Source organism: Equus przewalskii, chromosome 25, assembly GCF_037783145.1.
Source record: "Equus przewalskii isolate Varuska chromosome 25, EquPr2, whole genome shotgun sequence".
Taxonomy (NCBI): domain Eukaryota; kingdom Metazoa; phylum Chordata; class Mammalia; order Perissodactyla; family Equidae; genus Equus; species Equus przewalskii.
Window position 1 is genome coordinate 31,458,376 of NC_091855.1, and position 23,463 is coordinate 31,481,838.

The 23,463-nt window shown below is 43.9% G+C and overlaps 1 protein-coding gene and 1 long non-coding RNA gene across 9 annotated transcripts in view; one reads left to right on the top strand and one right to left on the bottom strand.

The window, feature by feature from the left end:
• KCNK10 (potassium two pore domain channel subfamily K member 10) overlaps positions 1–23,463 on the bottom strand; it is a 147,081-nt gene that overhangs the window by 29,263 nt on the left and 94,355 nt on the right. The gene's annotated exons all lie outside the window — the stretch shown is intronic.
• Positions 1,182–9,351, top strand: LOC139079345 (uncharacterized). The gene is made up of 4 exons (XR_011532913.1): positions 1,182–1,388; positions 4,190–4,268; positions 6,913–6,946; positions 7,690–9,351. It is a non-coding gene; the product is annotated as an uncharacterized lncRNA (long non-coding RNA).

Here is a 23,463-nt window from a genome sequence, read left to right on the forward strand (position 1 = left end):
TGATCTCACTCATAAGTGAAAGATTAAAAACAATGACAAACAAACACATAGCAACAGAGATTGGATTGGTGGTTACCAGAGGCGAAGTGGGGAGGGAGGAGGGTGGAAGGGGTGATTAGGCACATGTGTGTTGTGATGGATTGTAATTAGTCTTTGGGTGGTGGACATGATGTAATCTACACAGGAATTGAAATATAATGAAATTTATGTAATGTTATAAACCAATGTTACCACAATAAAAAAAAGAACTTGGAGTCCAGGGATGTGCCTGAGACACATCCACCCCCACTGCTGAATAGCTGATTGACCTCAGGTAAGTTTCTCAGCTCATGAGTTTCTTCCTCCATAAAGTGGAGATAAGAGAATCTACCTCACAAGTTTGTTTGGAAGATTAAATAAGTGTGTGCCTGCTAAGTGCTCAATGACTGCTAACTCTCATTTTTTATGTAAAAGCTCAAATCTTTCCTTAGATGTGGACAGTCCCAGATTTAACACTGGCCTTTGCTATTGAGGAATGTTCCCTCATGTCTGGCTTAAGATAATCTTTGTTTAGCTTCAGGAGGTCACTGTTGATTGTCCCTTCCTGGATACATTATCTCGTATAATTATCTCATTTTCAATAAGAAAAAAGTCTTCTGGCTTCCTTGGTTCTTCCAGGCTGAGCCCGGATTGAGCTCTCAAACAGTCTCAGCTCAACATCTTGGAAGCTTTCTTACTTGCCTTTCAATTAATTTGCCCCTAGTTTTTCATCATCCTTCTGAAACTGCGAAGCATTGCAGATAATGTGTGCGATGTCAGGAACCAGCTGCAGAGGGACCCTGAGAGACAGGACCTTGCTTTCCTTGCACCCCCTCCCACCTCCCCCACCACTTACAGATTCAAGCTGTGTTTGCATGGGGGGGTTGCTAGGCAAAATCACATTGCTTATTTACCAGAAAGCAGAGCAGCTAGCAAAAAGCTTTGTGAGAGCCCAGATCTGACTGAGGTCATGTGTTCTTCGGCTAACAAAATTGTTCTCTGGGAAGGGACGGTTTGATATCATATTTGGGCAGAAGTGAAGGATAGTTGTGTATATCTGTCCAAATCTTGTTTTCACACACTGTTAATTGGAATAGAGGATGCATTCTTTCTTCTCCTTATGCAAATAGTATTATGCAAAACTATCTCCCAGTCCAATTGGCACTAACTGCAGGAATTTTTGAAGAACTCAAAACCCACTTCCTGTAGAGTTCATTTAGTGGTCCAAATTATATGTGCAATGATTCCAAAGAGCAAAATAAGCTTCATAAACAGGAGGCGGGGGAGCCAGCTGTAAGAGCGATCCTTCGGGAGAGGGACGTGTATGCCGACAATTCGGGAGGTGTCTACGTGTTTCAGACCTCAGCAGGGTAAGCCACACCTCCAATTCTCACTAAGGCTAATGCCTTGCCTGTGTTTGTTTACTTCCACAATCTTATTCTAGAGAGCAAGTATATTTCTACTCATTTGTGGGCTATTTCTTTACTTGATGTCTCCCCCTCCCTAATGCCTGTTCTCCTGTTCACTCTCATGTGATTTATTAGAATTCTGAGATTAGCAATCCAGATTGGTGTGTCTCTGTTTCTTTGCTGTGAGTCTAAGCCAGGACGTTGGAGATTTTATTCAATAATAAAGATACTGCAATAAACATCCTCGGCCAGGAGTTAAGACGGGCAGAGCTCCAGTTTATGGTTGCGTTTGGTTTTGCTGAAATGCAAACACATCACCATGGTAATATAATCGAACTGAGAATAACTTCTCAAAATGGAAAGATAATAGGAACTGCCTCACAAAAGAATTGACTTTATTTTCTGATGTTATTATGTTTTCCACAAAGATTTCTTTTGAAAAGTCCAGTTCTAACTCATAGTTTGAAGATCACAGCAAATAGCCATGTAGCACCAGCAATTCTATAAACGAGGAGGAGAGCTTTTAAACAGCGTTTGCCTATAATCTCCATGGCACAGATACTGTAAACACACATTAGCGAGAATCTTGCAGTAATATCTCCATGGAGCCCATGGAAAATGTCCTACTCAAAAGCTGAATACACAAATGGATCATATCTATACAAAAAAAAAAAAGTTGTATCTAGCATCTGACTCTGAGCCGTGCTGCAGCATCAAACAGATTATTGGCCAATTCAGTGCTTTGCTGATACCATCACGTAGTTTTTGAAAAAGCTTTTGGTATATATAATTAAATTGTTTTTATCACTGAAAGGGCAACCTAGGTGCACCTAGGATGGAGAAAAGTTTAAATCCACAAATGAAAAAAATTCTCAGCTGTTCTGCCCCAGGAACTCTTTAATTAAAATCTTTGAAAGTTTTCTGTTCTAAAAATCAGTGGTTTTTAACATTTGCAGATAATACTCTATTGGAACACAAGATTCTACATTCAGAATTCAACCAGTTAATTCATTCAGCACATAATTATTAAGAACCATTTAGATGTCAGGGGCTGTTCTAGTTGCAAAGGACACAACAGTTTAAAACAAGAAAAGAAAGAAAAAGTTCCTTCCTCAAACACAGAAAGTCTAGTGGGCGGGGGTGGAAGGGGGCAGGGTCGGAACATCTGAGTCTTTGGCTGAGAACAGTGTTTGTGGCACTGTCCATGGTGTCCAGCCCTGGTCCAGCTATTGAAGGCGAAGTTTAGTACCTAATGACATCCCACTGATTAAAAATATCACCTCAGAGAGAAAAAAGGAATGTTCTTGTAGCCCTGGTATGTGGAATACCAAAGTGTGCCAAGTGTAATGGATGATCTTGGATCTTTGTTAGCTAAGCATTCAGAAACTATGTCCCAGAAACTGGAACAAAGCATAAGCAATCACACCAATTGGAAACACCCTGATGTAACATTGGCTGAAGAATAGTCCTTCTCTTTAGTTAAGATGTGAAGGGCAGACCCATGGAAAGAAGAGGGTAGGGACACCTCCTGATGAACCATATCAAGAGAATAACTCCTGGCAATTCTGGTAGATGTCCCGCACAGCTGCTCACTCATCCAAATTCTAAATTTATTTTACCCCGATTACGGCAGCACAATGAACACTGTGCCCCCACCAATGCACTCCCCACCATCATACATACAAGTAGACAATAATAATGCTATGGTAACAATGCCATAGACAGCTGAAAGGTAGACTCACTCTTCTCCCTCCCCTGGGTAACAAGGGTTCAAGGTCATAGTTCACTAGCCCAGCAATCCACAATAGTTAGGGGACAATATCCCCTGAATAGGACAAATGTTCCTTCCTGCCCCTGAGGCTTCTTTCCTTGTGCAGGGAGCCCCACCCGCTGTAAAACACATGGCCTCTCTCTTGCCTTTTACTCTGACCCGGGAACTGAGGACTGGGCCTCTTCCTCTCCTCCTCCTTTTGGGAGTAAGTCGCCCTCAAGAAGCACCCCTTCTGATCTCCTGTCTAATTCTGGGCTTGAATTAGGAAACCCATTTTCCCACAGATATAAGCCATGTTCTCCAGTGTTGAGGGAAAAGAGTAATATTAGGCTTCAATCTGTCATCTCCTCTGTCGTATTTCTCAATTGGTTCATACCTTGGGTGAGAAAGAGGGGATGCTATTTATGAGGCTCCTTCAAACCCCCAACTCTCCTCCTTCCAGCCCTCCTGGCAAGGTGGTTTTTTATTTTAGTGATAGCTCAATAATTATTCCACTATGAAAGGGAGAAAGAGGTCAGACCACATATTATGGGGCAAATTCTCCTCAATGGAAGGCAAGCTTTCTACTTTAGATTGGGTCCCCTCACCAGGAAGGGACACGTGTAACAACAGCAGAAAAGAAAGAGATTCAGTGGGCCTCCTGCTGAGAGTACTCTCCTAAAAGAAGATAAAGAATTTGGAAAGTCATTAAGGGAGGCCTGGCCCTGGCTGGAGCTGTCTAGGAGGGACAAGATCCTTGCAAAGGGGCTGTCAGGGAAAGTGGGTAGGGGTAGAGGTGGTGAGCAATGGTCATAATGCAGCCTCCTAACACACTAGGCAAAGTAAAATGCTCACTTGTCCCACTGTGGATGATCAAGGAGCACTTTACTCCTTCTCGTCCTTCCTGGCCAACTCCTAGCCATGTCGCTATTCACTGGAACCAGCATCCAAGAGTACCCAGGAAGAGTGGGAGAGAGAAGAAAGCCTTCATATGCTCCCCCTCCATTCTCAGGTATGAGTAGCCCAGAGACGACATCTGTGAGCTTCTGGTGGGCTGCCTGGAATGACTGTCTACATGCCCAGGAATCAAGGTAAGTGACAAACGAGTGTGCATTTCCTGTAGCCATATTTATCTTGCTTTTTAGAAGATTTGAAGAAAGCCCCCAAGATCACCCAGATTTAGGTCAATACCTAAAAATCACCTGGCTATTATTGAGTCAAAATCTGTAAAAATTCCTAGGTTTTATTGGGAAAATGGTAAGCAACTCCCTCTCCAATAGTTACACACTTTCTTTCCTTCTTTCTTTCTTTCTTTTTACACAAATGCTTTTTAATGAAAGCACATGGGGATGCTTGTCCATATAAAACTATAAATAATGAAAGAAGCATTAAAAAAAATCATAGGGAAAAGATGTGTGAACTAGGAAAGAAAAAGGCAAAGAGAAGCAAGAAAAATGTAAAAAGTCTTCAAGAAGGATGAACACAATTGAGAAAAAGACTTTGAGGAATAGAACGCACGGATGGAACAATGGTTTGAGGGGTCTAGAATTTTCCCGGAGGTATAAGAAGGCCTCCCAGCTGGGCTCGGGTCAAATTATTTTGGAGATAGAATGACAACGGAGAGAAGAGAGAAAGAGATATGCATGAACTTTCTAGTTAGACTGAGAACAGAGAAGTTTAAATAAGAATGGAACACACCTTTGTAGAAAGTCAGTCAGAAATAAATCCTAAAGTGGGAAGCCCTGCACTGAGGGAAGCTGACAGAAACATCCAGAACTGAGAAAATTTCTTTAGCAGAATATTTTCCAAGCTGTGAATGAAGCTGAGTTCTATAAATTTTCTATCCTTTCGTTCAATAAATATTTATTGGGTACCTACTCTCTGTCAGTTACTGAGCTAAATTCACTGGTGAGCAAAACAGAATGGCCCCCAGCCTCACAGAGCTGGTGGGGGCAAGACAGACATGGAACAATTACACAAGCAAATGTATAACCACAGCTTGAGAGACATGCTCTGACAGGAAAAGAACTCACTCACAGAGTGAGAGAATAGAACAGGGGGACCTCATGACACTGTTTGCCTGCCACATTCCCCCATGTATGTTGCCCACACCTCAAGATCCCCCCCAAAGTCCCCACTATAATAAAAGAAGTTGCTGCAAATGATTCAAAGCCTGGTGCTGGACCAGTGTTACCTGACAAGGAGGCCAAGGAGATGCCAATGAACTTGGACTTGATGCACACTGGCTGTTTTCTGCTCCAGGCAAAGTTTTGTCTTTTTTTTTGTTTCTTTTTTTCCGGAGGAAGATTAGCCCTGAGCTAACATCTGCCAATCCTCCTCTTTTTTCTGAGGAAGACTGGCCCTGAGCTAACATCCGTGCCCATCTTCCTCTGCTTTATATGTGGGATGCCTACCACAGCATGGCTTGCCAAGGGGTGCCATGTCTGCACCCGGGATCCTAACTGGTGAACCCCGGGCTGCCAAAGCAGAACATGTGCACTTAACCACTGTGCCACCAAATCAGCCCCTGCTCCTAGCAAAGTTTTCACTGATGGCCTCACAGCAGAATCATCCAAGGTGGGGATCTTGACAGCCTGATAGACTTGTCCTCTTTGTATCTTACTCAAGTTTTATACAAATGCCCCAAGGAAGTTCCAGGTTTCAAGTGTGCACGACTTGTGGGCAAATAAATGCATATGTCATTCATCTATGTTCACTCACCTGTCATTCATCCACGATTATTAAAGAGTAGCATTGTCCTTTAATTTGATTAGAATGGATTTCACCAGAATGTGGATTTGATTAGAATGACCAGACAGAAGCTTGTTTGGATTACTGAACACACATAATAAATGTCCCCATTGTTAGTTAATTGGTACATTTTTTCCTTTTAAAGGAATTAAAGTTATATACAAACTCTTTAATGGAGCTTAATGTAATGACTAAAGTACACTTTCATCTTTCATGAAATGACTAGGCTGTTTAGCTGTGCAGATGACAGCAAGCGTAGGCACCACGTGCTCCACAAGGTAAAGTAGTAAATAGTAGATAAAGTAACAGAGACGCAAACTTAAGTTGAAGTTGCATCTCCGCAGATAATACTCTCTTTAGAAAAGTATTCTCTTTTCAGTATAGTTTTAGATTACTTTGTTCCTGCAAAGTGTTTAGCAGAGATATGCATGCTCTTATTTGAACAGTTCTCCACAAAGGACCAGAAACAGAGACCCCCAAAAACAACAAAAATAGACATCCAGGTCTCCTGATATTCTCCTCATGTTGAAAAAAGATTGAAAAATGGAATTTGACCAACCCTGGTGATGCTCAACCTGCAATGTACTGTTCGTGACCATCAATGATAATGTTTAAGGCTGACTGCACCACCCTATCATCATAGGGTGATGGAATTAAGCAAATGAGGTCACAAGGCAGGACCACGGTAGAGGACACTGGTCATTCCTTTTGTCTGCCCATCATCTGAAGCCCCTAGTTTGGTTTGGTGAAAGTCAGAGACCTCCTCCTAGTGCAGAGCTGAAGAATGTCAGCTACTTATTTTCCCAGTCTCCCCAGTGTATCGTCACAAGGATGCAACCCATGCTCCCCTAACCATAGAGACGCAAGTCAGACTTTGAACCAGATACAAGTGCAGCAGATGTGACGGAGTGGATCATGAAGTATTCACCTGATGGTTTTCTGTGTGTTTTTCTGCCCCTCTTTTCTCTCTCTGGTATTTCAAAGGCTATTCTGAAGTACAAGATGAAGATTCTCAGAGGTATGCTTGCAGAACCACTTTTTTCTCTCCCAGAGACTAGATAAGCCTCAGCTGGGGATGTGGACAGAGAAGGCAGAATGGCCATTCAGTCTGGAGAGGAAGGAAGGGTAGAAGAGATTGAGTCTGCCAGGCATCTTCCAAGTAGAATTAGCAGAACCTCTAGTCTGCAGGACCAGAGGACAGAGAGGAAGGGCTTAGAAGCAGAGCCCTCCTATAGCGTAGGCATCAATTCCTTCACCATCTGTGCACAGCCCACCTCTCAGGAGTCCTGGATCCTCTTAAGTGTCCTCCACAGGGAGTGAGGGACTCGGACACTGAATGGGGTGGAGACATAGAGGGAGAACCTTGCTCCCAATCAAGACGGAATTGAAGAGCATCAGTTGGGAGCTTCCATGGTGTCATATAAAGAAGCAGGGACCATGTGTAATCCATTCCGGGACTGGTAGCCACAACGATGGTGTTGTATCCTGTTCCAGGGGCAGTCACAAGAGTGGTTCTAGCAGCAGCATCCAGGGCCCAGAATCAGTGGGGTCAGCAGGGCCAGCTGCTGTCTGTGTCAGGCAGACACAGCAGTGGCTTCTTCCAGGACCAGTTCTGTGGCATGGTTTGGGTCATTGTTCTCGGGTGGGTACCTTCCAAGTTGGAGTCTCCAGTCACCCCAGGGATTTGGTAGCTATCCAAGATCCTTTATAAAAACTTCCTTTTCTGCTTAAATTAACTATAGTTGGTTTCTTTCGATTCAGCTAAGCTGTCTGCCTGCAACTGCCTCTCCTGGAGGTCAGGGTAAGCTGGCTTCAGCCACTTGGAGACAGATCAGGAACAAGGGACACAGCCCCACGGAGTCCTGCAATGACAGGCCAATAATTCTGGGATCCAAGATCAACTAGAACTGTAACTAGATGTGATTTAACTGCTTTGGAAATATCTCTCTGACATTCCTAAATCTTCAGGAAAGTCTTGTTAAAAATTACAGCTAGTTTCAGCTGTGCTGTGGAGCTGTATCCTGGGATGGAGAGTCATGGGGAGAGCGGTACCAGCCTCCTCCCGACAACAGCAGAGCAATGGCAACCACAACACAGGCAGAGGGGTCTCCTGCCACCTGCAGGAGGAGACCAGCAGCATTGCCGTGAGAGGTCGGTGGTTAGAACAGAGGTTGGCAATCCAGAAGGAGTTGATAGAGAAGACACAGCCTCTGACCAGGACAGACGTGGGCAAACTTGAATGACAACCCCTGCAAAGACTAGAGGGCAGGAGACCTTGGAAGGTGGAATTGGGGAAGGACATGCTGCGGTGCCAGTGGAGCAGCAGTCATTGGGCTACATATAGATGCAAAGAAAAGACTCAGAAGTACAATTATCGACATGTTAAGGGTGGATCTCTTGGGGGGATGGATTTTCACGTGGTTTTTTTCCTTCTTTGTCCTCTTCTATGTTTTCCAAAGTCTCTACAATGACCATGTATTCTCTTTGTAATGAAGGAAAAGGAGGAGAGGTGAGAGAGGATGCGAGGGAAAGGGATAAGGAGGAGAAAGAGCAAGAGAGAGAGAACGAACATGCTCACGACACTGCAGTGGTTCCCTCGAGAAAGCACACAATGCCCTTGAAAATCATAGTTCATCTTCCTTTCTTTTGGGAAAGGGTGACGACTACGCCCTTGAGGGAAAACTAGAAACGAGAAGGAGGAGTAAATACTCTCCACAGTAAAGTAAGAGAGATGGGCCCTGTCTGAGCCTTCAGAATCCCAGGGACATTTGCCAGAGGTGGCAGTGGAAGCTGTGAGGATGTGGCCTTATTCCAACTCAGTAATTGCATCCTGCCTGCTTGCTGCCTGTGCCACCTCCTCCTCCTACAGAATACGGCCAGCTCCTTCCTGAGTGAAACTGCTAGGGAGGCCCGCTGTTGGCAAGCACTTGCCATCCCTCCCCATCTTGTCCATAATACCAGTTATTTTTTGCAGCTTACTCTCTAAAGGGACTGGACGTTCATGGGTGCCCAAATACAGCACCATTCCATGCTTTTGCACCTTTTTAAATGCTGGCCCATCTGCCAGGATGTTCTTCCACTTTTAATGCTTGTCAAACTCCTATTCCTTCCTCAAAACACAATTCTAATGCCGCCTCCTGCAGGAAGCCCTCCCGTGTTCTAGTTAGTTTCTATGTCCTCTTCCCTGCCGTCTCTGTGCCTTGCACATTCCCCTGTGGAGGGACGCATGCATCCTGCATTGCTGTCTACCTGCGGATGTGTCTCCCTATCTTTTGTCCAGGTACCCTGCACAGTGCACCCTGCACAGTGGATTGTTCTAGACTTGCTCCCTCTTTTTTAGCACCTAGAGAAAATAGGAGAGTAGTAATTGTTTAAGGTAAACTAGTCTATGAAGGAAATAAAATAAAACTATTCATCCAGCAAGAGATCAAGCGTCAGGATTTTATAATGGGGAATGCTTGTGAGAGTATATGATAGAGGCACAGGTGATGGACACACACACGTGCACACAATACATATTTGTTGAGTTGAATATTAATAGCACAGGAACTACATCAAGAGGAGAGTCCTAACTGTTTGAGCATGAACATTTACAGGAGAATAGAAATAACATATGTATATTCCTGAAAGTTCCCTAGGAGCTCCCTGGAAGTTTTTTTATAACCCCATTATAAACCGTTTAGATTATAACACCCTAAGAGGTGACTGGTAAATCTGTGAGGGTGTTTATGGTTGTCGTAACAATAGGAGGGGCTCTCTTGGCATGGAGTGGGTGTGGGCAAGAATGTTCAGACATCCTGGAACATAAGAGTTAGTGTCACAAATCAGAGAAGTATCCCAAATTTAGCCTGAGTTTTGAAAGTCTCACTGGGAAAAATTCATGTTTATAATTAAGCGAGCTGAGACCTTACCTCCCTTTTACATACAAACACACAAACACACACACACACAGAAACCTTTTGCAGTTTCAATACAGGCTGAATTTTATAAGAATACGACTCCAAAGTAAATTGTGGGAAGGCCGAACTTTGATTAGTTGGAACCTTGCCAAGAATTGTTTTCCATTTTGGAAAAGCACACCACGGGTAGGAAAGTCCCTTGTGACATCTAAGTCACTGAAAGGACACGACTGAACTGGACGGCCGTTAGAGCTACTGCGTTCTCATGTAGCCACAAGGGTCTCAGTGGCTCACTCGGCCTCCTGGGGTTTCATGACCAAGCATCTACTACAGGAACAAGCATTATTTTACTATAAATTAACTTCCCTTTATTTCTCCTTCATATTGCAGCTAGAAAATTGTACTGAATCTTTCAAAGTTGCCCTACCTATGAAATTCATTTCAACGTGGTAAAGGGGCATTAACAAATATTTGCAATAAAATGGGGAGTTGGGTATCACGGAGTTGAGAACCACTGGATGAAATTAAACCACACATTGCATTTAAGGTTGACTTGAGAAATCTGTAGAATTACACTTGCAGGTATCGCCTGATGAGATAAAAGTCCCCGTGCACATAAACACTGTGTGCAATAAGCATTATCAGGGGACAGCCCCCCAGTGAACCACCCTTTCATCAAAATTATTCCACTTCAAAGGTTAAGACCATTTTTTTCTTTTTGCATTGACATTTATTTGCATTCGAGACTCCTTTTGATCTCAAGGTCATTTTCTATATGAAAATGTATGAGGTCATGTCTGGCAGTGCTCATTCACTCACTTACTAGGCATAAGTGCCAGGCCCTGTGCTAGAGACTGTGTTGACCAGGCAGGTGGGACTGGCCTTCACAGAGCTCTCAGGCTGATGGGGATGGCAGACGTTGGACAAGTAACTCCAATTCGGGGAGATGAATGTTATTCTAGGGCATACAAGGTGCTCTGACCTCACTTGGGAGTCAGAAAAACTTCCCTGAAGAACTGAGGCCAAGAGAAAGATGGGGACAGTGCTCGAGGCACCATAAATGTCACATACAAAAGTGTGGAGATGAAAGAGGGTGGTACATTCAGTACCAACACACAGGCCCTTCGAATTTCGCCCATGGAAGCAGAAATTTCTCCCCAAATACTGTCCTCAAGGATCTTACTCCAAGAAAGAATGTTAACTGTGAAAAACTTCTGAAATTTTGATCCATTTGACCTTTTCACAAAATCTGGTTGGTGGGTTCATTTTTGTTGTTGTTTCCCTAATCATAGGGGAGAATTTGAATTCAAGACATTTCTAGAAATATTATTAAAAGTAAAGGCATGTGATCGTTAAAAAAAAAACAATAGAAAAGAGATGGAAAGCAATGTCCCCATTTTTCACCCAGGAGGCAGTCTCATCAATCCTCAACCCACCCCACCCCCCGCCAGTAGAGGCTCCTAGGAGCAGGTGTCACATGTTTATACGGCCATCTGGACAGGTCCTCTTCCTCCTCCTCCCTGGAGAAAAGTTGACAAGACTCCAAAGGGAGGCAGGAGAGAAACATACCTAATAGAAACATAGAATCAAAGGCTGAGGACAATTGAGACTTTTTTAAAGAGCAGCAGGGAGAAGAAGCAAACAGCGATATCAGAAAAAGTACGAAAGCCAAAAAGAAAGTGGTAATAACCCTGAAAGAACGCCATGTGGCATTTATATGCCATGCATTTCATTTTAAATGTTGATATTTGCTTTCTTGTTAGCCTTGGTGCCAACTCTCTTACAGCAGTCAGTGAAACTCAGTTTTAAAAAATCACACAGAAGCTTGCTGCACTCTATCCTTAACATCGTATAGGATTTTCTTCTTGCAGCTGCATGCTATATATCCCTGTTTCTAATCGTTTGATAAACTGCAAAGCAGTGTGAAATTAGAAGGGAAAGTCCTGGTAACTCATAGGAGGTACCCGAGGCATTTGTTTGTGCCTACTCAGCAGTACGAGGGAACCTGAGGGGGTGAGGGGTGGAGAGGTAGACAGCCAAATATTAACAAGAATAATTCAACATATGGCTCTTCAACCATCCCAAGCTCAAGTAAAAAGACTGTTTACAATAAAACCACTTCTGCCAAGGCATGAAAAAACTAACCAAGGGGACACTGCTCCATCTGAGTGGAGCCATAGTGGCAAGAACACAGTATCTAAACATGAGAGACAGGATTTGAGCACAGCAAAACCTGTCTTCCGAGGGTCCCTTCTGATATTGGAAGGGCCAGATATCTATTGGGAGGAAAGTCTAGGAACACTTTGATGCTTTATAAAAATATGAACTGGCCCGTTCTTTTCACTCTGATTTTCCTTTTACTAGCATCTATGTATGTGGTGGAATATTATGGACACATCTGTGTAAACAGTTGCAGCCCGTGAAGTGTGGGCCGAGGATGCAGAGCACAACCTCCCGCCTTGCTCAGACTGAATGGTAGGGGCATGCTCAGACCTTCTGCATCTTTTCCTCCTAGGGTGATCACTGATGACTGGAATTTTGTCCCAGGCCCAAGCCTTGCTGTCCATTGGATCCTCTCTGTCTGTTACTGCCCTTTCTGCTGCTCCCTCCACTTGCCCAGCCCCACTCACCTGCATGCCTGTTCCCAAGAAGGGTAGGAGTGAGGGCAGCGTCAGCAAGTATCTCGTCTTCATTCGAGTTTGTCAGGGGTGCTGCCGAGCCTACACACCCTGGGTGCTTGGAACCGAATCTGGTTCACGTCTCTCTCCTCTCGAATCAATTCACAATCAATAAGTATTTACTGAACATCTCCAAAGCACTTAGCACTGAGCAGATATCGCAGGGGTACAGGAAAGAAAGGCACAGTACCCCTTAGCTTCAAGGCTCTTATGCTTTACTTAAGAACAGCCCACTAGCAACATAAATCAGGTGCACCATTGAAGATGCGTGTGACATCAAATATACAAGCTGGAATTCGCAAGTCCCTCCTCTGGGCTCCCATAGCTAACAGCATGCTTATCACAACAGTGAACAGCATTTAATGAGTGCTGACTACATGCCAGACATTGTTCTCATGCATCAACTAACTACCAAAAGAGGGAGCTACTATTTTTTATCCCAATTTTTCAAATAAGGAAACTGAGGCACAGCCCGATGTCACATGGCTGGTACGTGGTCCATCAGGGTTTACGCACCGAGGCAGTGTGACTTCAGAGGCTGCCTGCCCTAGCCCTGGTCTCATTATGGACATTGGTCTGTACATATCTGTCTTCTCCTTGGGAGAAAGAACCATCTCTTGTTTATTACCACGTATCCCCACAGTGTTGAGAACACAGAAGGTGTTCTTTGATAGTTGCTTATTAAATTGACCTGGGGAGAGGCATGAAGGAACAACCATGGTAGGGATCTGGATAGTGAATCACAATGAGGCAAACAAAAGGATTTCAGAGCAGCAGCAAGGCCAGGTGGACACCGGACACCACCAGCATGCAGAGGCCCAAGGTGGCCTGGCGCTGAGCCGCCCTCCCTCCCAGCAGCTCTGCTCCGGAGCTGAAGAAGCAGGATGGGAATAAACACAGCGACACAGCTGGAGGTGATGGCAGGGGGGAGGTGGGGACAGGGACAAGAGGGAGACGAGGCATACGGCATGGCCTCCCCACTTTATCCCCAGAGTAACAGAATGGCAGCTGTTGGAGCAGCCAGGACTTGAGGCCAATCAGATAGCAATTTACCAAATGATGTCTTTGTGGCCTATAAAAGTTGAAGGAAAAAAACAGAAAATAACAAGTGTTGGTGAGGATGTGGAGAAATTGGAACACGTGCATTGCTCCATGGGAATGTAAAACAGTGCAGCACTGTGGAAAACGGTATGGCAGTTTCCTAAAAAATTGAACATAGAATATGATCCAGCAATTCCACTTCCATGCACATACCCAAAGGAACTGAAAGCATGGACTCAAACAGATATTTGTGCACCCATGTTCAAAGCAGCATTATTCACAACAGCCAGAAGGTGAAGCAACCCAAGTGCCCATCAACAGATAAAGGGATAAACCAAATGTGGTACACACATACAGTGAAATATTAGTCAGCCTGAAAAGGAAGCAAATTCTGACACATGCTGCAACATGGATGACCTTAGAGACATTATGCTGAGTGAAATAAACCAGTCACAAAAGGACAAAAATTGTATGAGTCCACTTATACAAGGTCCCTAGAGTAGTCAAATTCATAGAGACAGAAAGTAGAATAGAGGTTGCTGGGGGCTAGGGGAAGGGAAGAATGAGGAATTATTATTTAATGGGTACAGAGTTTCAGTTTGGGAAGATGAAAAAGTTCCGGTCATGGATGGCGAAGATGTTTACACAACAGTGTGAATGTACTTAACGCCATTGAACTGTGTATTTAAAAATAGTTAAAATGGTAAGTTTTAGGTTATGTGTCTTTTACCGCTATATAAAAAAAAATAAGCATAAGGAAAAGGTTGAACCAGGCTCGAAAGCATCCCACTAGCTCCTGGGGTTACCTTAAATGAAGAGAACCTCTTTGAAACAGTGACTCTGGCCAGGACAAATGTTAACTCCATGGAAAAAAAGAGAACCCAGAATGACATGGAAATAGTGTTGATTTGAAAAGCCAGTGTTCTTCTGCCCCTTTGTACTCAACTTTTCTGAGTATGGGAATCCCTTTTGAGTGTTCAAAAAAATTCCTTGATCCCCACACAGCAATAGAACATTTGGTACCCACTGATTGTGAAAACATATAAAGAAAAGAGATACTATAAATTCAGGAATCATCTTTTAAAATGAACTTCAATGAATTGTTGATGATGACCCCTCTACATACATTTGGAAAAGGGTAGCACATGTGTAAAGGATACTGTTGATTCTGTCTACCAGCCATGCTTGATGCACAAAAGTTTTTTCTGATCCTTTAAAATAGCACATCAGGCCCCTGGGACCCCACCACCCATAGGGTGAGAACCACAGCTCTATACTAACAGAGACCAAAACTCAGCAGTAAACTTCCAAGACATGGTGCAGAGGCATTAAGTCAAAAATGCTATGATGCGCAAATGCAGCTCTTCTCGGAAAATAAAAAGCAAAGCATTTTCCCCCAGGAATACAAAGTGTATTTCCTCTAACAGGAATGCACGGTTCCTAGGCTGGATTCAATTTGGGCAGCCCCCGCCTGCACAAAACAATCAGAGCCTGCTCAGCACTGTGACCGTACTACGCCTGTCCTACCGTCACCTCCTAAGGGAGCTGCCTCTTTGGGGTAAAGGTGCAGAACATTGGCCTGCCTCTCAACAGTGCTGTATTCTAAACATTATCCCTTTCCTAAAGCAAAAGGTCCTAAAGCTATTTGGAATTTATCAGTGACCACTGCCATACCAGTCATTTAGGAATCATCCCCAGTGCCACCCAAGTGTAAACACACAAATCACACACCAACTCCAGGATGGGCAGAATCAGCCCAAAAAGGACGTCTCTCGTCTCTCAGTTTTCAGGAACCTAGTTTGTCAGAAGCTACCCCAGAGTGAGTTATTACTTGATTGGCTCACAGAAGTAGCATGAGGCTAAATGTAAAAGAAAAAGAAAAAGAAGAGGCTTTTTTTTTTTACATTGATAAATGCAATTTTAAAAAAGAGTAAAGAGTTCTATAAAAGGGCAAAGGATTATTATTCTGTTAAATCAGTGCCTTCCAGAGGAACCAAACCAGCCTGTGAAAATTGGTGGTGAAGGAAAAATATGGGAAATCATTCATCTACTAAGCTGGTTTTATGATACTAATAAAAATGAGTCAATAAAATTCTTGCGTTAAATTCATAACTCAAAAGTACTTGGAAGTTTCAGAAACAGATTACCACGTGGTAGATCTAAAGCATCCCTGGACTTGCGGTGGTCCCAAAATGCAAAGATATAAAATGTCTTAATTAATAAAACCCCTGGGATTCTAGGAAGTGATCATCTCTTCAATGGGCAAGTCCTAGCAGATAATATCCATAAAAATATTCCAGAGACTTTCCTCTATTGGATGACTGCTTAGGAAGAGCGTCTTCCACGACTTTCCTTGAGTTTAGGACTGAGTTAAATTCCCAATGGGAATCAAAATCTTGGCATTGCTGCCCTCAAACTCCAGGTTCTCAAAACCATTGAAGCAGAGCATTGAGGCAATCTGATGAAGCCAGAAAAAGAATATTTTTTGAGGGCAAGACCAGCTGCCTCAGCTCACCAAGGGTTTGGCTTTAAGCTGTGTGTTCCTCTTATTGTCAACAGTGAGTGGGTGGTACAAAGTGGAGCAATGAGGTGGAAGAACAGAGAGTGGAGAATACCGTCTGCTTGGCAACTCTTCTTGCAGAGGTGGGTCCAAACGAGTCAGCCATCTGGACAGTACAAGCCTGGCTTTTATAATCCCACCCTCACATTAGTCACATGATGGACATGAGCAAGGGGCATTTAAATCCTAGATTAATCTCCAGGGGAAGAGAACACCAAGAAAGAGATGTTTGCTAATGATGAACCAGATTAAGGAGATAGAGCAGGCACATAGAGAAGAATCAGAGACTATAGTCCAATTCAAAGTATCGATAGATGATATAAAGTCGGAAAACTAAAACCCCTTGAGAGTAGATAAAGAGGGGGCCAAGATGAGCTTTTGCTCAACCAGACATCTTTTTCTGTCCCCAGGTCTTACTAAACCTCTTGTGGAGACTCTTCTGAACCATCAAATGTCACCCCACCTTACAAGAGAAAGAAAGAAGGATAGTAGAAAGACTAAGTCTATGCACGCCCACTGGGGCAGGGAGACCTGGTTTGGAATCCTTGCTCTGTCACTTATGGGCCGGGTGACCTTGAACAGGTCACAGAACCAGAGTAAGCATCCCAATCTCATAAAATTAAGAAGGCAACAATGGTCCCTTTGAGAGGGTTGTTGTACAACTTACTCTAGGTAAAGCCCACAACCCGGAGTCTGGCATCTAGTAAACTCTCAAGACAGATTAGCAACTTATCTCTAGACTTTGATAACTGAGGTGCCATAATACTCAGTCTGACCTCAATCACATCCTATTGGACAAATGACAAATCCAAGCCTCCCTACAAAGAGCCCTATGTACGGAAGGTCACGAGTGATTGCCCACCCCAAAGTGACAATCAGACTCCCAGAAGTTACCTCTTCAAAGTTTGTCAGAAAGAAAAAGACAGACTCTGTTAAAGCTACCTTAAAAATGTTTAAATGTTAAACACTCTCCAGGCAATATTTTAAATAGTTATATTTTAGGCAGAGTTTGACAGCTTTGCTGTTTACAGAAAAGAGTGAAGATGCATTTTAAAGGCCACGAAAATCTATAACCTACAGTGATCTCAGACAGCACAGGAAACATCAGAGGGACACTGGCCAGTTAGCAAGGAGAGGCCAAGAAAGAGGAAGAATTGTATATTTGATGAGTCCCTACCGGCTCAGCTAAGATAGGGCTGAGATGGTTTGCCTGCTGAAGAGCAATGCAGAACAATCTATCTCTGCGTAGATCATGAGAGTCAAGTCCCCAGGCACTTTCCCTCATTAGTGAGAAACGATCTTATTCCCAGACTACAGAGTCCCAAAGCCCTCTTTACGGACTCATCTGAGAGAGGAGAGTTCTAAGTGGAAATGGCACTGGCACTGAAGAACTGGACTGGCCCATGGTGGAGACACCAGAGCTCATGTGGAAGATTCAGCCAGGGGACCAGGGCATGCCCCTTGGGACCTGTGGGACAATTGACCCCTTACATCCCAACAGAGTCGTGGTTCTTAACTGAGGTGATTTTGCCCTCAAGGGGACATTTAGCAATGTCTGGAAACATTTTTGGCTGTCATAACTGGGGGCACCAATGATACTGGCCTCTAGTGAGTAGAGGCCAGGGACACTGCTAAACATCCTACAATGCACAGGACAGGTCCGCCGACAACTATCCAGCCCAAAATATCAACAGTGCCAAGACTGAGCAACCATGCATGAGAGCAAGGGAGAAAAGAAGGGACCATCAGGGACAAACTATGTCACAGGCTGTCATTAAGAGATGTTGTGTAGTCTGTTTTGTGGATGCTGTTTACGTAATTCGTCCCAAGTGCAGATCCAGACCTATCATTAAAGCTAGACAATATCCTTAAACTAATTTAGAAGAGATCTGTTTGATAAAGCTTTAAAAATATTTGCCTTTTTTTGCATTTTAAAACAATTACCTCCCACTCTCTTCTAGCCCTTTAGGGAAAATAAGAAAGCAATTGTTCACATCAAAATCAAGGTCTTTTCTCTCATAAAAATAAACTCACATTATTTATGTAACATTAATCCTACTGAGTTATTGGTCAGGAATTTTTAATAGGGTATGCACTAGTGCAGGCATGTTACAGAGGCAGACAGACACATGTACACACACAGATTCTCAGGAACTCTCACCCACCAACTGGCCCTCCTTCCCCCACCTATTTAGGCAAAAAGCTGGTGTGTATAACTAATGCCCCAATGAACATCTCCACTACCAATAAGAATTGGAAATTGTAGTTCAACCCACAGAGCTGAAAATACCCAGTTTCCAAAACAAGGACTTTGACCTTCTTGAAATACTAATTCTTTTAAGTTAACCTCATTGCTGCTGGGAGCTAGCTCAAAGACACCTTGTAAGAAACAGAAGCCTCTTACCAAATGTGTTCCTCAAAGTCTTTCCCAAACTCAGACCAGGCACATGGCAGAGGGCTCCAGAGTCCTTGGCTTGCAGCACTAGCCCCTTCCCACAATCCAAAGTAATTGACAGCCCACTACCGGAACATCATTAGTAGACTGAGATTGTCATCACCCTGTCTTAAGCATTTGGCAGGCTCTAAAGTCCCCAAGTAATCATGGCACCAATAAGCCTAAGGTGATGTTTTATTACTTGTCAGCTACACCCAGGGTCCTTTGGCTCCAAAGGCAAATAAACATTTCTGCCGTATCCGTCAGGGGGAAAGCCAAAGAAGAAAGAGTGTTCCTTAGTTTTAGAGGTAATATCAGAAAGCCTGCTGATCAGTCAGATAAAAAGAGGCAGCTGCTTCCTACCAGAGGCCAAAGTCCAGCTCAGAGCAAGAATATGGGATCCAGTCCAAAGTTTGACCAGCTTTCCTACAGCATCCTATCAAGCAACAGTCGGCCTGGCCCAGCAAAAGAGCCAGCCCACAGCAGGGGAGAGAGGCTGCCCGTTTCCAAAATTTGCTTTGGAACCCAAGCTCAGCCCTGCTTAATCCCAAATCATTATCCTCCATTGTTAACTGCCCAGACTTCCCCCCGGAAACCTAGGAAGAATTATTTTTACTTTATATTATATTATATAAATACTTATAAATCATCTCCATGATTTGGCATAGTATGTTCAAAAATCCTAAACTCCACATGGGTTTCAGGGTGTGGATTAATATATCTGACAGTAAATATTTTTGGCCTACCTCGAAAAGGTTAAGGCAGGATTATGGGTTCCACTCCAGGCTATGCCCCCAACTCACTGTGTGGCCCTAGGTAAGTCTCTTAACAAATCATGGGCTCCATTTCTCAGATGTGAAGTGAGACTAAAGCAGTGTTTCCCAAAGAGTGATCCACAGGCCATCTGTTCTAAATCCCAGGGATGCTTGTCACCCTAGACTGGGGCCCAGGAATAATCCCGGTGAATACGCAGATGAGACCACTAATGCTCATCAATTTTCCCATCCCCTCCTCTTTCTGGAAACCAAACAATGCATTCCAGGTCCCTTTGCAGTTGAGTCGGGGCACGTGACCAGTTCAGGCCAATGGGCTCTGATCGGAGGCCAAAGCTCTTAAGAGCCAGTATGCGATGCCCAGTTCTCTTCCCCTGAAAAAAATCATAAAGCCTGGAGAGTTGCCTGGGCTGCAGCAGATCTGGCATAGGTGAGCATAAACTGGGGTTATTTGTTACCATAGCATAAGCTAGTCTCCCCTGACTGATTCAAGGATCCCAGAGGCCATCTGATTTACATCAAGAGGGAGGGAGGACAGCTTCCCTATGAGTGGTCTGGGTGTCTAGCAGTTGCCTGATACCTGTGGAGGATGCTGTCTTTTGTTTACCCCTACTGCTTCTTTGCCAACAGAGTTCTAATTTTGTTCATCACAGCAATGTGGTCGGCCCCAGGAGATGAAATATGATTCCTCTTGAGCTAAGGGTTCTGAAACTTTAGTAAGCAGCAGAATCACCTGCAAAGCTTAGTAGACACAGATGCAGGGCTCAAACTTCTCCAAGAATTTTCATTTCTAACGAGTTCCCAGAGGATGCTGATGCTGCTGGTCCAGGGACCACTCTTTGAGAACTACTAAATCAATCCACCCATTCTCCTTTGTTAGATACTCACTTTCCTAACCACTCTTTGCAGGTGGGAATGGTCATGTCACCCCGTTCTGGTCAATGAGATAGAAGGGCAAGTCTGCAGGGTAACTTCTGGGAAAGATTTTTCTCTCCCATAAAAGTAGAAATTTTTGTCTTGCATTAAATGTGATTGAGTGAAAACATGATCTTTGGTCCTGAGGTAGCCATCTTGCAAACCAAGGGGTAACAAGGCTGAGGATGGAAAGTCAATGTGCCAAGGAGAGCAGAGCAGAAAGAGAACAAACCTGGTATACTTGTGTGATAGCATGATTTATATTAAGAAATATATATTTGGTCTCCATCCCCAACCGTTCCTAGGACAGAGCTCCTAAAATCCTTGGAATTTCCTGTGATGGGAACGATATGGGTGTCTTTTGTGACGTTAATGTGGTGACTTTTGGGTTACCTAAGGATGGGGCTGGTTGCCAGGAGAACCAACCAGGAATAAAGGGTTGGAACTTTCAGTCCCACTCCCTGATTTCTGAGAGAGGAGAGGCTGGAGGTTGAATCAATCACCAATGGCCAATGATTGAATCCATCAGGCTTATGTAACAAAGTCTCCATAAAAACCGAAAAGGAGGAGGTGCAGGGAGCTTCCAGGCTGGTGAACCAGAACACTCCCAGGTGCCACCTCACCAGGCCTGAACTTCCACAAGGACAGAAGCTCCTTTGTTCAGGACCTCACCCTGTGTATTTTTTCAACTGGCTGTTGATTCGTATCCTGTAATATCTTTTGTAGTAAACCTGTAATCTAGTGAGTAAACTGGTTTCCCGAGTTCTGTGAGCCACTCTAGCAAATTAATTGAACCTGAAGAGGAGGTTTTGGGACCCTCTGATCTTTGCCATTCAGTCAGAAGCTTAGGTAACCATCTGGACCTACCTGAACTGGACGTGTCGTCTTGTAGGATTGAGCTCTTAATTTGTGGGATCTGATGTGATGTCCAAGTAGACAGTATCAGAATTGAATTGACTTGTAGGACACCCAGCTGGTGTCAGAGAATTGTTTGGTGGTGTGGGAAAAAATCCATATATCGAAACTGGTACCAGAATCCTTAATGTATCACTGGGGAAGTGATGCACTAAATCTGAAACAACCTTCCTCCAGGCTTCTTGCTATTCGACACAAGTAAGTGTCAAATTCTTAACCCACTGTTAATCAGTATGGGGAAGCAAAGTCCATTCTCCTGGCCTCATGCTCTATGTGGAAGAACTTCAGCTGGAGTAACACTGTGGACCTCCAACCTCACTGCTCAACCCGATGGGTGACTTAGCTGGTGGACTTAGCAAAAGGGATTGAGTTCCTCCAGCTCAGCCCCCTTCTTCTCCCATTTGAAACCATCTCCTGCAGGAAGGTGCACTCTGTTTTTCTCTCTATGATGTAGCAAGGTTAGTGGGCCCTCATCGAGGAGGCCTGTGCTAATGATGACTGAGAGGATGTGGGAGGCAGAATTTCTAAAATAGCCTTTGAAGATGTCCTACCCTGATCCCCAGAACCTGAGAGATGATGAGCTATCACTCCTGTGACTACGGGATGTTACATAGCACAATTGAACTTAAGATAGGGAGATGACCTGCAGGAGCCTGATCTAATCACATGAGCCCTTAAAAGCATAGCACTTTCTCTGGCTGATTCTGGTGGCAGAGGGGTAGAGGGGAAGTCAGAGAGATACAAGAAGGTTTCCGTGCCTGCTCTGAAGATGGAGGGGCCTTGTGCCAAGTAATGAAGGTGACCTCTAGAAGCTAGGAATGGACTCTACTTGAGAACCAGCAAGGAAACAGGAATCTCAGTCCTACAACCACAGGGAACCTTCTTTTTTTGCCAAAACCTGAATGAATTTGGAAGCAGATTCTTCCCTAGATCCAGACCCCAGCCTGGCTGACACCTTGATTTCAGCCTTGTGATATCCTGAGCACAGCACACAGCCAAGCCTGACGGGACTTCTGACCTACAGAACTGAGGCTGACAAATGGGTGTTGTTTGAAGCATCTACATATGTGATAGTGTGTTATACCACATCAGAAAACATACAGCAGGGAAGTCTTTCTAACTCAGAGTGAACTGGTTACTAAGTCCTTTTGGCATCAGGGCTAAAACCACATTCTGTGATCAGCTTGTCAGCAATAAATCTCCATCTGACTCCTATGTCTATTTCTTACTTAGTTCTGAACTTCAGAGGAGAAAAAGGAACTTTTACTTATTCACCCCATAAAAACTCCAACAGTCAGGCATCTTATTACTCTGTAGCCAAAGCATTCCTAAATAATACAGCAACCCTCAGCAATTTTTTAAAATGAGGCTCAGACCTGGGATGTGGTAGAAGGACCCAAATCACATCACCTCAGACTCCAGGCACCTAGAAGGCTGATCTTATATTGTACCTTTACTCCACAAAAAAAAAAAAAAAAAAAAATCCTCTCTTCCCAAGAGCTGAAAGAAAACGTCACAGATGAAGGGGAAGTCTTAACAAGCACTGAGTAGGGGAAAGAAAGTAAACTTTCCCCGGGGGAACTGAAAATTTACACGGAGCTTTGTTGGTGCATACAATTTTCAACTCTCAAATAATCACCTTGGCGTAACTGGCCCTTTAGGGGTAGTTTAAACGAATGGCAAAGAACTTTGTGATTTTTCTACCAAAACTACACACAGAAAGCAAACTGCTGCAGGATCGGTTGTTTGTATATTCAGGAAGAGTGCTTACATTCCTCCTGGAACCCAGTCGTCCCTTCCAACAGGATCTTCCAACACTCTGCAAATGCATACATCATGGTGATTCGATAACACAGCCCCATCTCCTTCCTAAAAGATGCCCAGTCTTTGATGGCGCTGCAAGGAGCTCTGTGGGCCAGCAGCATAAAAATGAAATGTGAGATGGTTACGGCTCTGTCCCAGAGTCTGTTGAAGGATCCACTTGAGAGGCAGCTTTAGGGAAGGAGAACTGCACTCTCTCTGTAGTCCGAAATTCATTAGGCGAAAGGAGGTCCTCAAATGTGGTAGCAGATGTAGTGAAAACGATGGCCACCTCTTCCCTCACTCAGAATACGGTAACTACATTTTATTTTTGGTAAAGGAGGATTTTGCAAGCTTTTAACCAATCCTTTCTTTCTACAAATAAGGAAAGTGAGATCTACAGAAGCTACATAAAAACAAAAATGCCAGATCAGTCATTTCTCCATTTGAATTCTGTGCTTCTGAGTGTTCAATCCGCCAGATTCATTTTTCTCTAACCAGGAAGGCCATGAGGCCACGG